Source organism: Grus americana, chromosome 3, assembly GCF_028858705.1.
Source record: "Grus americana isolate bGruAme1 chromosome 3, bGruAme1.mat, whole genome shotgun sequence".
NCBI classification, from domain to species: Eukaryota; Metazoa; Chordata; class Aves; order Gruiformes; family Gruidae; genus Grus; species Grus americana.
In genome coordinates this window covers 90104058-90123209 of record NC_072854.1, presented here as the reverse complement: position 1 = coordinate 90123209, position 19152 = coordinate 90104058, and the positions used below count along the sequence as shown (strand labels likewise).

General features: G+C 41.3%; 1 long non-coding RNA gene across 1 annotated transcript in view; it reads left to right on the top strand.

Moving 5' to 3' along the window:
- The first annotated feature begins 2758 nt into the window (after positions 1-2758).
- Positions 2759-19152, top strand: part of LOC129204200 (uncharacterized) — a 44247-nt gene continuing 27853 nt past the window's right edge. Inside the window, exons 1-2 of the long non-coding RNA XR_008576297.1 lie at positions 2759-2904; positions 11099-11146. This is a non-coding gene — a long non-coding RNA (uncharacterized LOC129204200). The remainder of the gene's footprint in view (positions 2905-11098; positions 11147-19152) is intronic.

Sequence of the window (19152 nt, the reverse complement as noted above, 5' to 3'; positions counted from 1 at the left end):
CATGTCCCCATTTCTGGGGGTGAAGGGGTTTCATTTATGCCAATATAATCATTTTGCAGCCAGATCAGTTTTCCAGCTCACCCTGTGGCTGCCCAAGTATGTGTATTGACACCAAGAAGGGGTTAATCAGGGCAAGGGCATTAGCAGCTCAGGCCAGGGCAAGATTTCTTCATCCAGCAACGGCTGATACCAATTTCTGCTGGCTGAAAGTGTTTGTCAACACTTGGACATCAATATGTTGCACAAGATATAATAAAGCATTCAAGTACAAAACAACCTGTCAGATCTACTCTTCATTGAGAAGTCCTACAAGGAGCCATGGAGACTGACTGCTACTGATTTGGAGCGGAGTCCATGCTGGCGCTAGTATGCGCGCGTCACCCACCATGTCACAGCCATTCATACAGATCTACAATTGCAAGCCCACAAATAGCTATAGTACCCCTAAAACCCCATTCCCTGGCTGAACCTCACTGAACGCCATGCAGTCCACCCAGAAAAAGAGGCATTGCCCCAGACGTGCACCCGACCTCGGCCTCAGCGTTTTAGCCTAACCCACACACAGCGTGGGAGGAAGCAGATCTTAAAATGGTCATGGGAACAGGTTTTTTTAATTTCTGAAGACTGGTGCCAAAGTTGGTCACACTCTTGTTGTTAGACAAAACTATGTCCGCTAGAGGGCTCTTCTAATTTTGTCTGATAAAATCAGAATGAAAATTTTATTAAAATATTAAAATCAAATTATATAGTTACATGAACTGTTAGAAGTTGAAGGCTGAGTCATATCCTACTGAAAAGGTAAATACTGATAATAATACTTAGTATTTTTTAATTCAAAGCACACTTGGTTATCCACTAATTATCAACTGATTATCAACTGATTGTCAATTATCTGCTAATTTATCCTCATAACACCTCTCTGACATGGCAGTGACTTCCATTTTATGCATGGAGTAATTTGGGTGGATCAGATTTACCTGACAGCAGATTCTGATTCAGTGATGTAGTGAAGACCAGGCTTCAAATTCCTGAGCACATTGTCTTCCTACCGGCAATTAATAATTTGATAAATTCATGTAACTGAGTAAATGTGAACAAAGCTTTTCAGTAGCCAACCTGTATTATAAAGGATAATTTTTTAATTAATCAATTCCTGATTGATTTTGAACTATCTGACCTTGAAGTCTGTAGCGTGGATTTTCTCAGAGTTTACATGGAGAGAGGTAATTTATCTTCACCAAGAGAAGGTGATTGCTTCTAAGAACGAAGTGCAGCATTTTCCATTCACTTACAGACAAGTGGAAGTGATTCCAGAAGTGTTATGGGGCTCTGGACATGAATCCTCAGGCTCCAATCTCAGACTGTAGCGTGGTCCTGTGCCTCACACGGTAAGGCAGATGGAGTGTATTGCATTGCTCCAGATGAAAACTCTGGAAAATGAAGAATATGAAAGCAATGCACACATCATCTCTACAGCACAATCTTTCTCGCACGATGACACTGCACACCAGAAATGCAATAGCTTTACAGATGGTGTGGTCACACTTTGGGCACCAGTGCCAAGGCAGAGCCCTGAAAGCCAAACCCTTGCCTCTTCTCTTCGTTCAAACAAACCTCCAGCTCAGGTCAATTACAGAGAGCAGGAGATACTTACTTCACAGAAGCCATCTCAAAGTCTGTAAATGTTATTTTTCTCCTTTCTTCTGCTCTCAAGATTACTGCTGGTCTACTGCCTTCTTCTGACCCCCACTAAACCTTTGAGTCCTTTCTGCAGGATACATCCAGATTGCTGATAATTTCTGTGGTGATAGGAGAGCTTCTATACCTCTGCAGGCACAATCTACAGAATGAAATGTTGAAAAAAACCTTGTTTCATGTACACATACACTTCCCCTCTTGCTGCAGTCACAGCTCTGGGGAACTGCCCTTCAGTTTGTTCACCATTCCATACAGCCACATATAGCCCAGTGGCTGCCCCTGAACTGGGTACAGAGAAATACTGCAGTTTAAACCGTTAGAACACAACCCTAGTGAAAGCAATTATTTCAGTCCTTCTCCTGTTTACTTTCTAGGGTTTGGACACCTCAGAGATTAAGCGTGACCAAAGCATTTCTCCGAGGAACGCCAGGCTGGGCCAAGAGAGCGTGCCTCCGATTCACAGCCCACAGCAGTGGCTATGGTAAGGACAGGCAGGGGAGGAAGGGGGAACAGGTTCAGATGGAAACAGTGATGGTGGAACTGCCCTCCCCTCTCAGCTCTGACTGCTCAGTGTTTTTCACCACATTTGGCCCCTGCAAGGCAGGAACCTCTGACTTAATCACTCAGCAGCTTTATTTGACCACTCTCAGTCTCTCTCTTTAGAAAACATGATTACTGGGTCCTAAATGCTTCCTAGAGTCTTTCATCTTTCCTCTATCTAATTAATGCTAATTTCCTTGACGATACTCCTAAAGTACAGTTGGAGCCTGGGTGTAGATTACAGAGCACTTTGCAATATCAGCATTAAATCAGACAGAGATTGTGAAGCACATATAATACGCATTTCCTGAGACTTGTGAAGGGTGGGATTTTATCTTGCAGTGCATTAGTGCCCCTAAGATTGTGTAACACTGTAAGTCACTCAGTTATCATGACCACTTGATCGCCTGGAAATCCTCTTCCTTTACTCCATATGCCTGTTTCATTTTTGTAGACAAATCAGTTTGACACGTATTAACCTGGAACTATAACTTTTCCCATTCAGACAGTTTTCAAGAGTGATGTTTCCCAAAGAGCAAATCATATAATGAATGTGCTGAGAGAAATGAAGAAGGACTAAAATCATCTTCAGGAGGATCACACTCGTATTTTGAACCCAGAAGTGTACCTGAGACGTAACAGAAGAATGCACATTAAAACTAAAAGGTACGTTCAGCTTGCACTGTATGGTATGATACCACTGAATCCATGAAAAGAAAGTTATCCTCCATTTAGAGATACTTACCTTCCAGTAAGAAAGGTATATGGGTTATTTTTTCAATGTAATGTTAGACCACTTGGCTATATGACTTACGCTAAATCATGCAGCCAGCATCATTCCACGTATTACTGAGAAGTCTTTCATATGGGGATACATGACTGCTTGCACAAGCACGTTTCAAGGTATATTTGTGGATGTACATGCAGAAGTGCAGGTGGAATATGGAGACGTGTCCTAAATGCTCTAAAAGCCAAACCTATCTGGGTCTGTAACGCCAATAGCCACCGTGCTCCATCCTCTGGTCACTTCCAGTGCTGGAAAGCAGATATGAAATATGACTCTTTTGGCTTGGTAGTATTTTGACATCATTTCCTACTGGTTACCCAAGGATCCGATCAACCCAGGGAATTCCCACAGATTTCGTCTCTGCTATTCTGAACAGTGCCTCTTTGATGGCAGTACATGCAACCCAGGACAGTTTATAACTTGACTCAGATTACTGTTGTAACTCTCAGTTACAGTATTGGGTCAGTTTCTCTGTATCTCTTGTTACTGCCAAAGACCAGAAAAGCTCTCGGTAGATCTTCCTAGCTAAAGTACAATATCTTCTAAAATCCATCCAAGGAAGGAAAACTCAAACAAATATACCCTTTCTTCCTTAATAATACCAAACTTCCCCATGTTTTTACCTGAGTTTTTATATAAATTATAAAATGAGAACATGATCAGAGCACATGTATATAAATTGAAGAAAAATGATATATTGCCCTTTCTCCAGAGATGTTTTTCTGAGCCACCATATATGAAAATCAGTTCATTTCTTCAATAACTGCTTAGCTTCAGTGACTACAGTGACCCAAACCCCAATTATTTTCACTGTCAATTATGATACCCACATTTCAGAAAACCTGTGTGTTATTTAGTTTAAAATCCTCCTCCCTTTTAATGAAATACAGTAGCTGGCGCTTCTACTGAAAAATTCATTAAATATTTCCATATTGGCTTCCAGCTTGTCTGGTGTTTTTGCCTGGCAGAATACAGTGCATCTTTGTGCGTTATTAATGGGCTGAGCTTCTGGACAAGACCATGCTTTTTGCCACTGCAGAATTTTCTTACGAACTATGCACTATAAAATGGACAGAAACAGAAACTTTCATACATCCAGAGGGCTATTTTTGATAGAAGAAGTTAAGTCACTTTCATTAGACAAAAGCTGAAATAGAGATTTCTTCCCTTCAAAGCATAAATTAAATATTTTCAAAAAATCCTAGGCATTTTAGTAGTTGCAAAACTGGGAGGAATGTGGGAGGCTGTTAGCCTGCAGGTCTGGTCTTTGGCCTGTACAAGTCTTTCCCTCCTTTTCACTCTAAGATGAAGGATAACGGTATGAACACTGCAGATGCAGAACTACATAGAAGGGTTGCCAGATGCGGGTGGTGCAGACAAATCACTGTCAAGCATTAAAGGAGCCTTTCCAGGAGGGCTGCAGGCTGTGGGCTGGGAAATGTGCCATTCCCAACAGCACTAGGAGCCACGTGCAACGCTGCTACAAGCCCTAAGCACTCTGGAGATATCCCAAGAACTTAGGGTTGAGTGCTGAAATACAGTGTTTCAATATTAGGTACCCTCACTGCCCTGGCATGCAGGAATCCCCCAGCAGAGTAGTGCAGATGTGTCTCTGAGGCTCAACTAAGACCTCTCTGTACTTCATGGCACGCTCAGCACAGCTGGTGGAGCAGGAGAGCAGCTGTGTGCAGCCCTGTGTGCAGCGGGCAGGAGCAGGTGGAGCTGGTTCTTCTCACATGGAGGAGTTAAACAAGAGGTTTCCTTGGCTGTGAGTCTGTCCTCTTAATCCTCACTCCTACAGCTGAACATGTCTTCCGAAATGAGGGTAGTACAGAAAACTGGCTAGGAACTGTCAACCCCTTGAGATCTTTGTACTACAAAGACAGTTTTGGGGCAATCTGCCAGATATTGTCACCCTTGGAGCTGAAATAAACATGTGCCTTGGTCTCAGCTGCAATTGCCATAAACCTGGGCAGTGTGTTAAACTGCTGGTGAAGAGGGAGTTGTGCTGTTGAGCCAGTATGGGAGTTGTTAGGGAGGTAATGATATGCTTTCCCTTGTGCTGTCTTCCCGGGGAGGGGGGGGGGGGCAGCTCTGGCAGACAGGCACGGAAGGATTTTCTGAAATTAACTGATATAAATTTGCAAATGAGACCATGCCCCAAATGACACCAGGAAGGTCTCATAGAGCTGAATATTTTATTTGCAGCATTTCTGGCTTCCTTCATTTCAGAATGATTGGGACTGGGATAAAAACAGACACAGACAGACAAATTGGTCGCCTGAATCTCTTATTTATGAAGTTTAATACAGTAAAAGACAAAGCAAGAGTCACTCATTTAAACTGCCTCAATCACATTCACCAATTTATATATTTAACCACCACCAATCTAAATTATTTCAAGTGTGCTCCTTCCCCACCTTTCCATTCACCCCCATCCAAAACATACTCTCCACCTCAAGGCTTCTAGGTTTTGAATGAAGAAAAGTGGTGTTCTCTTTTATTTGGCAAAGTGAAGGTCTCCTCCAACTCAGCACAGGATGAAAACTTACAGTGTCCCTAGCCTCGACCAGGTCACAAAGTGAAAGTTGTACAAAGATGGGAGACCATGTCCTAGGAGTTTCAGTGTTAATTTAGTGGGAATGGATGGAGATCTGACCAATGCGGACTTGTCTTTCCCGACTGCTTGGCAGAAGTGAATCTCTCAAAATTGTTTTGTGCACAGTGGCTGCCCCATGCTTAGCAGTCTCATATCCTGGAATGAGACATAAAGAAATGAAAAAGGAAGCAGCAGTGGTTGAGTAAAGAACATGACAGGATATGAAAATGTGGATTTTTTAAAAGCAAGAATTGTTTGGAGAAGGTTCTAACATAAGGTCTGCAGTGGAGGGAATAGCATGTCTTTGATGACAAAGTTGTTCTCCCCTTTTGCTGGAAGTTCTTCGCTCAATATTGCAAGAAAATAACGTGATTTTTAATTTACTCTAACAAGATGAAAGTTCAGATTGCTTCTTCCTTCAGCTGTGTGTGCTCTAACACCGGCAGCCACTTGCTGGGAGCAGCAACCAAAACTCGGGAACATGCTGCATGTTCTTCAGCACCATCTACTGGCACTTTCCCTATCCACCACTTGGGCATTGCATCACCTACAGCCCTTGAGACACTGTCAGGAACAAAGCAAGCAAGTAAAATCCCGCAGGAGACTGTCCATACATAGTAAACCTAAAGACTAGCCTGGCTGAATGGGTGCTTAAATAGATTTTGATTCTTATAAGAAACATAGTACAAATCAGCCAACTTAGAAGCTGTGCAACCAAGCCAATGGTCATACATGGCCCCTAACAAAAGCATAATGGAGGCCAGGGACAAAAAGACAACTCAGAGCAAAACAAAACTCCTGAGGTGATGAAAACACAAGATGAGGTTATCTGGGCAGGGGAAAAAAATCTACAGGAAATGTAAGAAGATATTAACCTGGAAAAGAGCTTTTGGAAGCCGAGATTGGGGAACAGTATGTATTTCCTGAGATCTGTGCTTTAAGAATGGCATTCCTGAACAGGCTTGGAATGTTATTCTCAAATTTTGCAATACTCCTGTTTAAATATAAAACTGATTAAGAGGGAGAGATGACTGTGTTTTTTAAGAAGACTTTAGATAAACAAGCTCTGACCCCTCTGACTAGAGCAGCTCTACATACTCCTTCAGTGGGACAGGTCTGTTGCTGGGTTTATTGACAGTCTGTACTTTTCAGAAACAGTGACATGAAAACAAGAAGGAAAACAAAATTTGGAGCACATCTTGTAGACGCTGTAAATCAGTGAAACGATGGGAGGCAGAAATAGCAAAGCAAATAGCATATCTGTGAATCTGATCACTGATCACTCTGAATCACTGACATCAAAAGCACTTACTGATTTGCTGCAGTGGAGGAACCTTTCCCTCTGTTTGATGCCTTTTCTGCCAGTGGAGTAAACCCAAATTGAAGCACAGCCACTGAGTGAGCCCTAAAATATATTCAATAAGTTGAATGGTGTTCAGTGCTAATTTTCAGTATTCATTTTATTGACAAAAGATGGTGTGCCAAAGGCATTCCAGATAGCCACGAATGACCTGTTCCTGGCGTTTCTGAACATGAAATAAGAACAGAGTAAAATGGCATAACAGAATGTGCTACTGACACATTGGGATAAAGACTCATTAAGCCTATCTAAGTTGGTGGGGGGGGGGGTTGTTGTTTATCTACAGCTCTATTTTCACAGATTTATAACAGTTCAGTGAAGCACTACAGAGAGAAAAGTATATTCTCCTCAGTGTGGAAGTTGACCTCAAAGTAATCCATTGATAAAAGGGTTCTATACACAACCTCCTATTCACAACCTTTTGTTCTTAAAAACTTTCTCATTAACATTATACTTAATTGCAACATCAGCAAAATGTTGACAAAATTAGCTTTTTGCAGTATTGGTTTGCAATATCTATTTTGACAGCAACACTTTCTGAAAAATGTTTCAAAGTTGTCAGCTTGGCCCCATGACAATAAAATTCAAGAAAAATCTCATTTAGCATCAGTGCTTGCCTATGCTATTGTTGCAAACACAAATGCCTCCAGTTGCTAAAGACAGTATGACTCAGTTACTAGCTATAGCTAAGGATTCCAGCAAGCTGTAGTTCTCCATGACATCTGCAGGCTTTTGAGTTTTGTAAACCTTTTTGGAAGATGTTATTTCCAAAGGAAATACAAGGACCTGAGACGCCTTCCAAAGTTAATGACTCCAGCTCTGATAGAAATGGCCATATGTGTGGGTAACAGTTTGATATAGGAGAAGTCAGTGGAAGAACAGACCAAGGGTAAAGCAAGACTGGATGACAAGCAAGGCTAAGGAGACGAAGGCTTGAAATGGAAAATGCTGGTAATGTTCTTTGAAAAAACAACTGATAAAGAAGGGGCAAAGGCAGATTCAGGAAAAGTAAAAACGTTAGAAAAATTGCCCTCTGAGTTATTCTGGAATTGATGCAGATCAAGCTGGTTAGTATTTATATACTTCTTTAAAAAGACTAAACCAAAACACTGGAGTATGCTTTTGGGGACAGAAAACATCCAACAGGCTCCTCCATTGCAGTGCAATTTTATGATGTTTCCAAATTTAGTCATTCTAGCAACTATGAGCTCAGAAAGTTGCTACTGTACTTAACTGAAGATCAGAAGTTGGCAACACATTATTCCAGATGGCTTTTAGACAGATCCAGGATGCCCAGATAGAGCTGAAGAGTGTTTGGTGAACATATGGGTGAGTGAGTTGCTTGCAGATTTTGCAAGATGTTGATAGCATCACATTCTGGCAAAACACAAACTACTTGTTTCCATTTATAAGAAATGAAAGCCTCAGCAAGTGTTTGTCTTGGATGACAGAGAGTAGAATGAGCACCAAAGAATTTCCTAGTAGCATCTATAGCTGAGGTAGAACAAATCCTACAACTTAGGGATAGAAACATAAAACAATGAAACCCCACAGCTGGAGTGCTGGAACGCTGGAGCTGGAATTTGGCCAGGACTTGCAGATGTAATGATAATCCTATCTCCTTCTAAGGGCTGCAACACAGTGTGTCAGTGTTACAGTTTGGTCTTCAAGTGCAATTCAAAGTGCTAACCGATTCAAAACTACCATGTCTTTCATCCTCCAGGGACAAGTCAAAACTTGACATTAAAGGTGTCATTCCTTGGTCTGAGGGTAATCAAAGATATCTTTGGAGGACTCTGAGAGTTAACACCTGAGCAGATGGCCTGTGGTAGTAGCCGATTTTAGCTCTTATTCCCTTAGAGCATTCAGTGCTTTACACATGGCACACATGTATCTTTTGCTGGTACTAGCATAGTATGTTCTGTATGCAAATGCAGAGTAGTAAAGTCCAGAATAAAATTAAGAAAGAGTGAAACGTGCCTCCCACATGCACATGTGAGGGACAGGATTTTTCCATGCATATCAAAAAACTTGTCCAAGAACTACAATGAAAGGAATGTAACTTCCTGTTAATAATGCCAAAAACTCATGGCAAGGAGTCTTTATAAATAATCCAGTGCTGAGACTCCTACCTTCAGTTTGAGTGGGGACATCTGTGCACCTGGAGGATGCATATGCAGAAGGAAAAGGACTCCTAGCCAGTCCTCGCCCCACGCTGGGGGCCCAGCCATCCCAAGGTTGCCCACCTCCTCAGCTGCCCTGCGGCAAGGCCTGCATGGAGGTGTTTGCCCTCCTGCCCTAGCCTGCACCTCCAAGCAATTAGCTGTGGTCCACAACCACTGGAGTGCAGGTTCAGAGCCACCTTCGTGCATCCCTTCAGGGGAACTCACATACCATCAGCGGTGAACACACCCCAGCTCCAGTGAAAGCTGCTTCCACTGCTGAAATGGTCAACTGAAAAGATGGACAAGGAACCCTGAGAGAAGACTCTGCAGATGGGTAGGGTCCTACCCAGTTCAGCAAGTAAATCGCATTATTGTAGCACTGAAGTAACCATGCTAGTAGTTGTATCCTGTATCACTTCAGCTCTGTTTTAAATGCAAAATAGTGGATGGCTCTCTAAAGGAAAGAAGAAGAACCAAGCATCCAGTTGCCTGTTTGCAGAAGCTCAGCAAAGTCTAAATTTCTGGGTAATTCAACTACACTGTCTTGCTGCCAGGTGCCTGAAGCCTGCTTAACAATGCAGGGTAATTACAGCTGCGTCCTAGTGACAGATGCATTTTGTTGTAGAGAGACAGCATATAGGAGCAACTGAGCAGTTTTCTAGTAAACAGCATTAATAAGAGAATGGTTGAGGACGTCCTATTGGGAGAGCAGGAAAACACTGCCTTTGGGAAGAAAGTGAAGTCAGAAATTTATATTTTGAGTGATGGGTAAAGGGCTAAGTCTGGACTACTTGTAGAGTATTTTTCAATCTTTACTAGCCGGAATTCAATAAACTAGTATTCATTGAGTTTTAGCCAGCAATCTGTTGTTCAACACAGCAATACATCCTTCGGTTAGTCTTCGGATCTGCCTCTCAGTTTTCAACAGGCCCGCATGCTCTCCTGCTTCAAGGCAAAGGAGCCCACAAGAATGCCGCCTGGGGCTCTGCAGGGAGAGGGGACTCAACAAAAAGTGTAGTAATGCCCACTTCAGTCAACGGTGCAATCAAGTGTGATTTTATGAAGCTGAAGAATACTCAATAGCATTGCCTATTTACATTTTAATGAACAGATCATTTTACCCCAGAGGACTGTTCACAGTCACAAAGAAAACAGAGTTTCTTACAGTCATTGCAAATATGCTGTAATATCTAATTTAGTCACAGCATACAACGATGGCAAATATCTCTCCTGCATATGGCATATACAATAGAACTATAAGTTACCTAATGGAAGTTTTGTCTCACCTGGAATTGTTTCATCTATTTAGGACAATATTTGGGGGAACAGTGGAGAAGTAATTCAAAAAGAATAATCCATTTGTGGAAATGAAGAGTATAGATTATTATGCTTGCATAAAAATTACCCCCAGTAATAGCAATAGGGTACAGGACACCAGTGCTCAGTACAGCACTGCTTGTAACTCCTAAAATAGGTATTTGAGCCTTTTGTTTAAGCATTCAAGCATTCCATCCAACATACAGCTAGAGCACACCAACATGTATCAGAGCAACTGGTCAAGGTAATTTCAAAGAATTCTGAACTTAGGGAATGCTTTAGTTTGCTTTTATTTCCTAGCTACCTGTAAGATTGGCTTTTTGCCTTGCTTTTGACTATGCTTCATTAGCTATGAATAGGAGCTTTATTGCCTATGCTTCATTAACTATGAATCGGAGCTTTAAGTCTCAAAGGGATGACAATCCAGCATTTACTAAGCACTAAAATCAAATCAAAATATTTTCCTAGAAAAAACTAGTATTGTGTTGTTTGACAACATTACTGCAAAGTCCAAAAGGACTTATTCAAAAAAGTACTGTCTAAATTGTCAGAAGCAAAGAATTTTCTTGTTAATTACGTGGTTCTACTGAGCATTTTTAAGAATACAATTTTTCATTTTGTTACATTTCTAGAGAACTGGAAAAGTGTGCGTAATAGTGGGAACAACCCTGCTGAGATGGGTAAGTAAACAAATTTTGGCAGACTAGGTTGTTTATTCTACTTCTTATTATAGTAAGGTAATTACAATTCTTGCTAAGGGTGAAGAATGAATGACTTTCAGAGGTATTCAGCAGATTTTAATACCAAAGTAAAAGCATGTGAGTAAGTTTTAATGTTGTTGGATAGATTCAACTTCAAAGAGTGGGCATACTGAGGTCGTTTAATTAAAAACTTAGAGAATGCATGGCTAGAATATGCTCTTGACTGGTTATTAGCCAAGAATATGCTTTTGACTGGTTATTAGCCAAGGTAACATGTAGATGGCCAGTCTGCAAACCAATGACAAGAGTCTTCTTGAAACAAACCAGTAACAAAAATGCTAATGGTTGAAAAATTCAGTCAGGAGGAAGCTATTCTTTATTGGAAAAAGGAGAGGATCATTAGTCAACCCTTGGCTACTTCTGTGCATATCATAGTTTTATCTGAGAAAATAACTTCTGATATGGTCCATGTATCTCAAATGCAGACTGGAGAGCTAGAAGCCAGCTAAAAGGCTGCCTTCCTTGAGACAGGAAAAAGAAAGAAACCTGAGCAGCCGCAGTTTGGCTAGGAATATAACTGGTGAGGTACTCTGATAGAGACTGGAAGGGTTGGACATATACTGCAAACTGGAAGGGTCTAGGCAAGTTTTCCAGCTGTGACAGATGTGTCTCTCATCCTACTAACTGAGGGAAGGAGAGAGACTAGTGCATTTTTAAAAGCAAGGTGTCCTCTCTCCATTTTACCTAGAGGCACTCTCCTAGCTACAGCAGTCATCCACTGCATCCTAAGGAGATGCTCTGACTTTCCCTGATTTCTTCAAATAGTTTTGCTTTTACAAGGTGCTTTTGGATGGAGGCTCTGACAGGCAAAACCACAACAGTGTTTCCAAAGGGCTGTTTTCTGTTGCTTCCTGAGCAGCACAGTGGAGTTGGAATCCTGTGGAGCACCCGGTAGAGAGCAGGGACAGGCCGAAGGCAATTGGGAAGAGGGGCATGGCACAACTCTGTAAAGACAGGGATTATGCAGTGCTGCACACAGCAGTAACTAGAAAAAACAGATTCCTATTAAAGAAAAGGAAATGGCCAGGAGAATGAGCTGCTATGGAAGATTAGTGCTTACAACAAAATCTCTCCCCTATTCAGAGGCTGGGACTGGTTAGACTCATCGAAGGAGAAGGAACGTAGGGACAGCCTAGAAGTAAAGGTTGTTCTGTGCAGTGTAGGAACTGATGGTTTCAAGTACGCAATCTTCTTCAAGAAAGAAGATTGGAGTTGTCCTATTATCTGCTTAAAAATGAATGCAGGTCCTCCTGCTGAGCAGGTCTGTAGCTGGATGAAACCAATTCTGTGCGCCCCCGCCTCCCACTTGTGTAGCAGTTGGGCGAAGAGCGCAGTGCTTGGCTGACCCTGGGCCAATGCACAAGCACCTGAAAGAGTTAAAAGTTGAGTTCCAGCAGATGGTGGCTTGGTGTCACACAAGGTCTTGGAAGAGGTATAAACCAGGGAACAATAAACCCAAAATATATCTGTGAAATGTTCATCAACAAACACGTTGAACCAGATTATGATTATCCAGAGAAGGGCTGGTACATCAAACAGCAGTTTGGCTTTCTGAGGAGCACTGCTTGTTGAGTGTGGGGTCTCTGGCAGTCTTCTTTGTGGGAGACAACAAAAATTGCCTAGAAGAAAATATGATGAAGTGCTATTTTCAAACAGCTCAGTGACTCCACAGAAGCCATTTGCGGCTATGATTTCTCTCAAATTATTTTACTGCATTTTTCTGTTTCAACAAAAACGTACATTGTGTGTCTGCATGTGGTGAACTGCAGATGTGCTGGAGAGGAGGAAAAGTTCATTTCAAAGTTGCATGTTGAAAAACTTCATGCAGTGTGAACTTATTTTCTCTTTAAACTAAACATATATTTGTGTACATTTAAAAAGTGCTGATTTTAACTGTTTTTGTTTCTGATCTGGGAACTCAAAGGGCAGTCATCTGAACAAATTTTTGCTCTTACTGAGCTATTATTACACCTTAGAGACCTGAATGGTTCCAGTGTGTGAATTTGAAGGTAATTTGACAAGACATGTGGAATCTAAGGTAGCAGAACTGTAGATAGAGGCTCATTTTCTTGCGGAAAAAAGGTTCAGAGTATAACCCAACCTGAAATGCCGACTCAGCAACAAGGTGCCACAAAAATTTCTTTCCAAACATTGTGGCATCTGTTAATGCCAGGAAACTTCACAGAAGTCAAAGAATGTGATTGAGATGTTCAAAGTAAGATCCTGAATTCTACTTCAAGCTCTGGTGATGACAGTTTCTGGTATGTCTAGGCAGGAAAAGAAAAGTATCGTTGTTATACGGGTAGGACTACCTTGCCAGCAAAATCCAGTAGCATGGGTGACAATAATAATGAAGTCTCAAAAGTCCGACATATTAGCACATGCCAGCAATTACATTAAAAACTCTCCAAGAATCCTGGCTATGTATTTTGCTTTCTAGCATGTCCCAAAGGCCAAGCCGCTGATTCTTCTTGGCTGTCTTCTGTCCTTGCCTGCTGCTGCTAGCCCAGGTCTGCCAGCACAGCCTGCAATCGCACTCCCTCATTTTGCTGTGATGCTAGTATCACAATGAGAATATTTAGATACATAAATTTAGATATCTTATAAGAGGGAAATAGAGTTGCATTTCAGTTTGATGGTTATATCTGAACTGACTGCCATACCGTGGAAGATGAATCGTGGGTGCTTGTTCGGGTGGCGGGCAGCTGCACACTCCTGCACTCTTTCCCTGTATCTCTCTGTCTCAGAACACGCTCTCTGTAATCGCTGGGTGGCCAGTGAACGTTGGTAAATGAAAGGAGTGTTTCAGACTGAGTACACAGAGATGAGGAGGTGTAATGCAAATGGGTAATTTAGAAATAAAAACTAGGTAGTTGTTCTAAAGTAATAGTTATGATTTATCATCTGTAAAATTCTTTCACCACATCTAAACCAAGGAGTGTTTTGGAACACCTGCACTTTGCTGTTGGAAGCTCATTTGAGCTGGAAAATTCTTCCTCCGGAGGCAATTTATTACCCATGTAACGGATGCTATTCTGTTGAACGTGTAGCATACTGAGGTTTGGCTACCAGTTTCACTCTTTCAACACAAAGTGAAAATATGGAGCTTGTGGGTTTGGAAGAATTTCTCTTATTGATATGAAAAACTGAGAATTTAACTTGGAAATTCTTTGATTAACTCCTGATTCTGTTTATGCAGGGAAAAAGCTGTTAATGTTGGAAATTAAGTTCAAATGCATTCAATAACAAACTCCCTTCTTCAGAGCCAGCTTTTGTTTCACCTTTTAATGGGAGACCATTCCCTGTGCAAAAAATCTTTCTTTCAATAGGCTGCTATCATGATTTTACATATTTTAAAAATTTACAAAGTTATATATAAATTACAAATGGGAAAAGTGAAGGTCTGAGAGGCAAAAAGGGAACATTTTCTCTGTCTCACTGATGTGGTTTTAAATTGTTGAGAATAATTAAGAACCCAGCAACTCGGAAAAAAAGCACATTGAACTGTGCTCCCTGAATCACATTAAATCACTTGATTTTTCTACGAATGACTTGCAGTTTATTTCCACACATTTAGAACACACTTTCCAGGAGTGTGTGCCTATCAATCTGACTGATCTACAAGATCAGAGAAACTCTAAAATTAGAAATCTAATACTTCATCTTTCCTTCCTAAATCTTCTTTATCTGAAAAGGTATTTTTGTTTCATTTTGTATTTTAATTTCAGTGAGCACGGGAAGACAGGTATGACTGTGTTCATTTTGTGTATATGATTTCTACGGAATTACCATACTAGACTGCTCACATTCATCTGGTATCTGATGATTCAAAACTATACACAAGAAAATCTGAAATGGTTAGCCACAAAGTGAAATACACTCCTGTGAAACAGTTGTGAAGCTGTCGCTAATCTTTGAATTTCAAATGTTTCAAAGTGTTCAGAATTTTATATTCCTTGCTCTAGTTCACCTCAAAATGATAATGACAAAGATGTTTCTATTACACACTCCATGGTGGTTTGATCATTTATTTATAGCAGTTTCGATATTGTTCTTAGTTTTGAACAGGACTTGTGAATCTTTTTCTTTTTTAGTATGGTGTAAAGTTTGCTTTGTTTTAACTGTGAATTAATAGGAGTTAGTAAACAAAACCATGGCTAAAAGTAAATCAGTTTGATACTTTCCTGGTGTGGATAGCTGTAGCTCAAGATAAGTTTTTGTCTTGAAGCCAATCCCCTATCAGTCCTAAAGGAAGGACTAGATTTGTGTGTTCTCTCCTTACCTCCTCCTTTGTACATTCGTATTTGGATTAATGTCTTTGCAAATGTTCTAGGGAACTGTCAGATCTGCAAAGACAAAGAACAGGTATTGCTATTTTTGCTGTGAAGCTTAAGTTTATAGAATGGAGAATGACAGGCTGCTTGTGCAAGCGCAGCTGTACAAGTAAGCAAAGTGGAAGGAAATATCTCAGAAGCCTACAGCAGGCCTTGCAGCAGATTAAATTAGCCACAAAAGGTCTGGAGAACAATTTATGGGCTCTTGGGGGTAAGGGTTGAACTGGGCATTGGTGTATTCATACAGTTTGTTGCTATCAGGAGAAAAAGAATAATAGTACACAGTACTGATCAAATCTGTTCCTTGAAGGTGATTATTAAGGCTGATACTGAAAAACTATTAGCCCAAAGGGCAGGCATGTGGTGACATGGAAGTGGTTTATCAGAGTTGTATTGTTCTGTAAACAAAGTTGTGTATCTCAGATTTCACAATGACTGCTTCGGATGCAGCCTTTCAGCTAAAGTACAAACCCTGTTAGTATGGAAGGGACAAGTTGCACTTCAAGAACTGTTTATCGAACAAATACAAACCACCCAAATGCCAAAGCTATATGTTTGTTTTGCTCTATTTCTTTCCTTTTTTCTTTTTTTTAATTCTTTATTTACAATGTGAATTTCATGTTGACTATATGGATACTCCATCATTCATATTTGGATTATTTAGGGTCCTCTTCCAAGGCTCATTACCAAAGCAACTGCAAAAATTACATTTGCTCCCAGCTAAGGTGACTGCCCCATTCCTGTCACTGAGGCCTAATCACTGGCTTCCAAAAACTTCAGTCTGCAGATAAGAAAAAGAGAGAGACACCATGATATAAACAGCGGGGTTCCCCCTTTCATACAAGCCTCTGTCTGTTTCCCGATTTAGACAGGAGTGGGGAGAATTGGGTCTGTCTGGATTTTTCTCCTCCACCCTCCAGTTCTTATTTTAGTTTCTTTCATCAGCTGTGCAACTGAAAACACTCTTCTCCCAGGCTCTCAGCATAGACAACAGGAGGTATGAGAATCCTAACACATGATAATGCCAATTAAATCTCTATCCTGTATCGTTACCTCATCCATCTTTAAGTTGCTCTTTTCCTCCTGGCTGTGGCTTCAAAAGACATCGTCTCACTGCGTGGAGCTGGCATGAAGTAGCACCAAGGCCGGTTCGGGGCTGGGACCACAGCCCTGCTCTGGGGACAGCAACTGGAGCCACCCTGCCGGGGGGACAGCTCCTCGTGCCTGTGGTGGACAGTGACTGACTTCATTTTTCTCCACTCAGCATTGCTTTTTCTGTTGCCATTCAGCTGCTCTCCTGCTCCCCCATTTAGGGCTGCCTTCACAGTCCTAATCTATTTGCACACTCTTTTGGGTGTGGAGGTGGCATTACCCCAACTTCCACCGCTAGCCTTGATGGGTGCAGAGCACTCATCCAGGCACCAGCAATTCCCGCAAGGTTTGGACACACAGCAAATACTGAACATTTGGGATCAGTTGGGACCAATATACAAAATGACTAAATTACTTATCCCAGGTCACTAAGGAAGCTGATGGGACAGTGGGGGCTTAAGCCCCCAATTCCCACATCCTAGGTTGCTTCCATAACCTACTTGGTGATTTCCCCCTCTTCTGTGTTCACGTTACTGCTGGGAAGAAAGTGATGCTGGGGCTGCTCTTCTGCCTTACTCATCTGATGGTTGTTCCTTCCCTACAATCCCACCATTGCCCCCGTCGCAGGGCAGAGCCTTACCTTAAATAAACTTCTTGGTGTTTAGTGAGTAAAGCTCTCTGATCATCTTACAGTACTCTTGTGCAATGACATAAAAGTTGGTACACATTTTTTCTCTTATGAGCTTACCTCCAGGAAGATGAGAAACCACAAGGAATCTGAGCGCTTTGAACTTAGGCTTTGTGTGGAATTCCTACCCTCTCCCCCGATAAGTCCTTGGAAACAAAGTTATTTTCAGATGTCCCCAAAGAATCTTTTCATCAGATTGCTGAGATCATGAATGACAGCTTTATTGATGAGAAATTTTGTTGATCACCTGTTCAGCAGCAAGGAAAAATATGATGGCACTGTTTTTTGGCCAGATCTTTCAGACATTTGTTTTCCTCACTGTGAAACCTTCAGGCTTCCCTCTAGCACACACGAATGAATTAACTGTGCAGCCCTGTGCCACTGCCAAGATCCTTCTTATCCTGCTCTGTAGATGAAAGGACAAGGAATCTATGGATCTGCTTTGCATCTCGCACTGCAGGCAAACGTCCCCTTTATCACCAAGAAACGCACCAAGACTGCGTTACAATTTAAGGCACAGACTTGCTGTGTTCAAGCTTAGGTCAGAGCTCAGCAGCTGGATCTAAACCTCATGACCACTTGAGGCAGACAGGCAGTATTTTAGCCCTGAACATACTAAACTACTGTGACACTGGCATGTCTGCCTATTTTTGGTGTCACTGTTACCAAGGTAGTAAATACAATTGTGAGTCTTAGGTCTTGAGCTGGATTTTAAATTCCACAGCTAAACACCACGCTTGCAAAAGCTGCATCTTTAGGTACTGAACTAGTCTTCTTACAGTGGCTAGAAGGTCAGCATTTTCAGCAGGTTCTGTAAATCAGATCATTTGAAGTACCTTAAACGTGGGGGCATCTGTACGTAGCAGGCACTTTTCAAAATTTGGGCCAGGGTCTTATTTTGAGAAAGTAATGTTTGATCCACTGTAAAGTTAGTGGTGTGCATACCTTTTAATGCAGACAAGGCGCTGGCTGAAGACTTCTTAATACTAAAAGGACTTAGTTTGTACCCAGTGGAGACAAAGTGAGGCCCCATTTCTACCCCTGCTCCTATGTCAGTTGGCTATTTACTTCCAGTAGGATTGCTTTGGTCTGCAAGCTCTATTCAAAACGAATAAGGGTAACAGAACCTAATCCGCTAATAGCAATGTATCAGTACTGTCTTAGACTTAAAAGTATGAACTTTCAAAAGCATTCAGGTGTGATTACAATCCATGCAGCACCAATATTTTTGATCTTGTACATGATATATGAGAGACTATTATGGTGGGCTTACTGGAGCTCAAATCTAACATGACTTACAGTGAGAAAAGCTCTTTTAAAAATTATGGAAGCTACTCCACACTTTTCTATGGATTCTCCTTCAAAAGTACTGTTCTTTTGCAACCTCCTTGCTGAAAACAGCTTTCCTTTTTCACAGCTTGCTCTTAATGCAAAGAATAACTCAAAAGAAGGAAAGATGCCAGCTGCTTTTAAAAAACATAGCATTTGAAACTGGAAATAAACAACATGTATGGGAGCTCTGCCATTACAGCATCTCACAAAGAGGTGACGTAAGGCTTTGAAAGTAGCTGAATTCTGAGGCAACAGCTGAAGTTGGTGGGAAGAGCTGAATCCTTACTCAACTGGGAATTTCTGGGTGATGGACACTGCGTTATTTCTTGCCCATCAGCTTCTCCCTGATTCTTTACCATCCTCATATACATACAAGAATATCTACAGGCAAATCTGATGCAAAAAGTGGCACAGAGTTTTATTTTGATTTGGTTTATTTTATTTTAAAACAGCTTCTAAATGGTCTTACTGAAACTGGA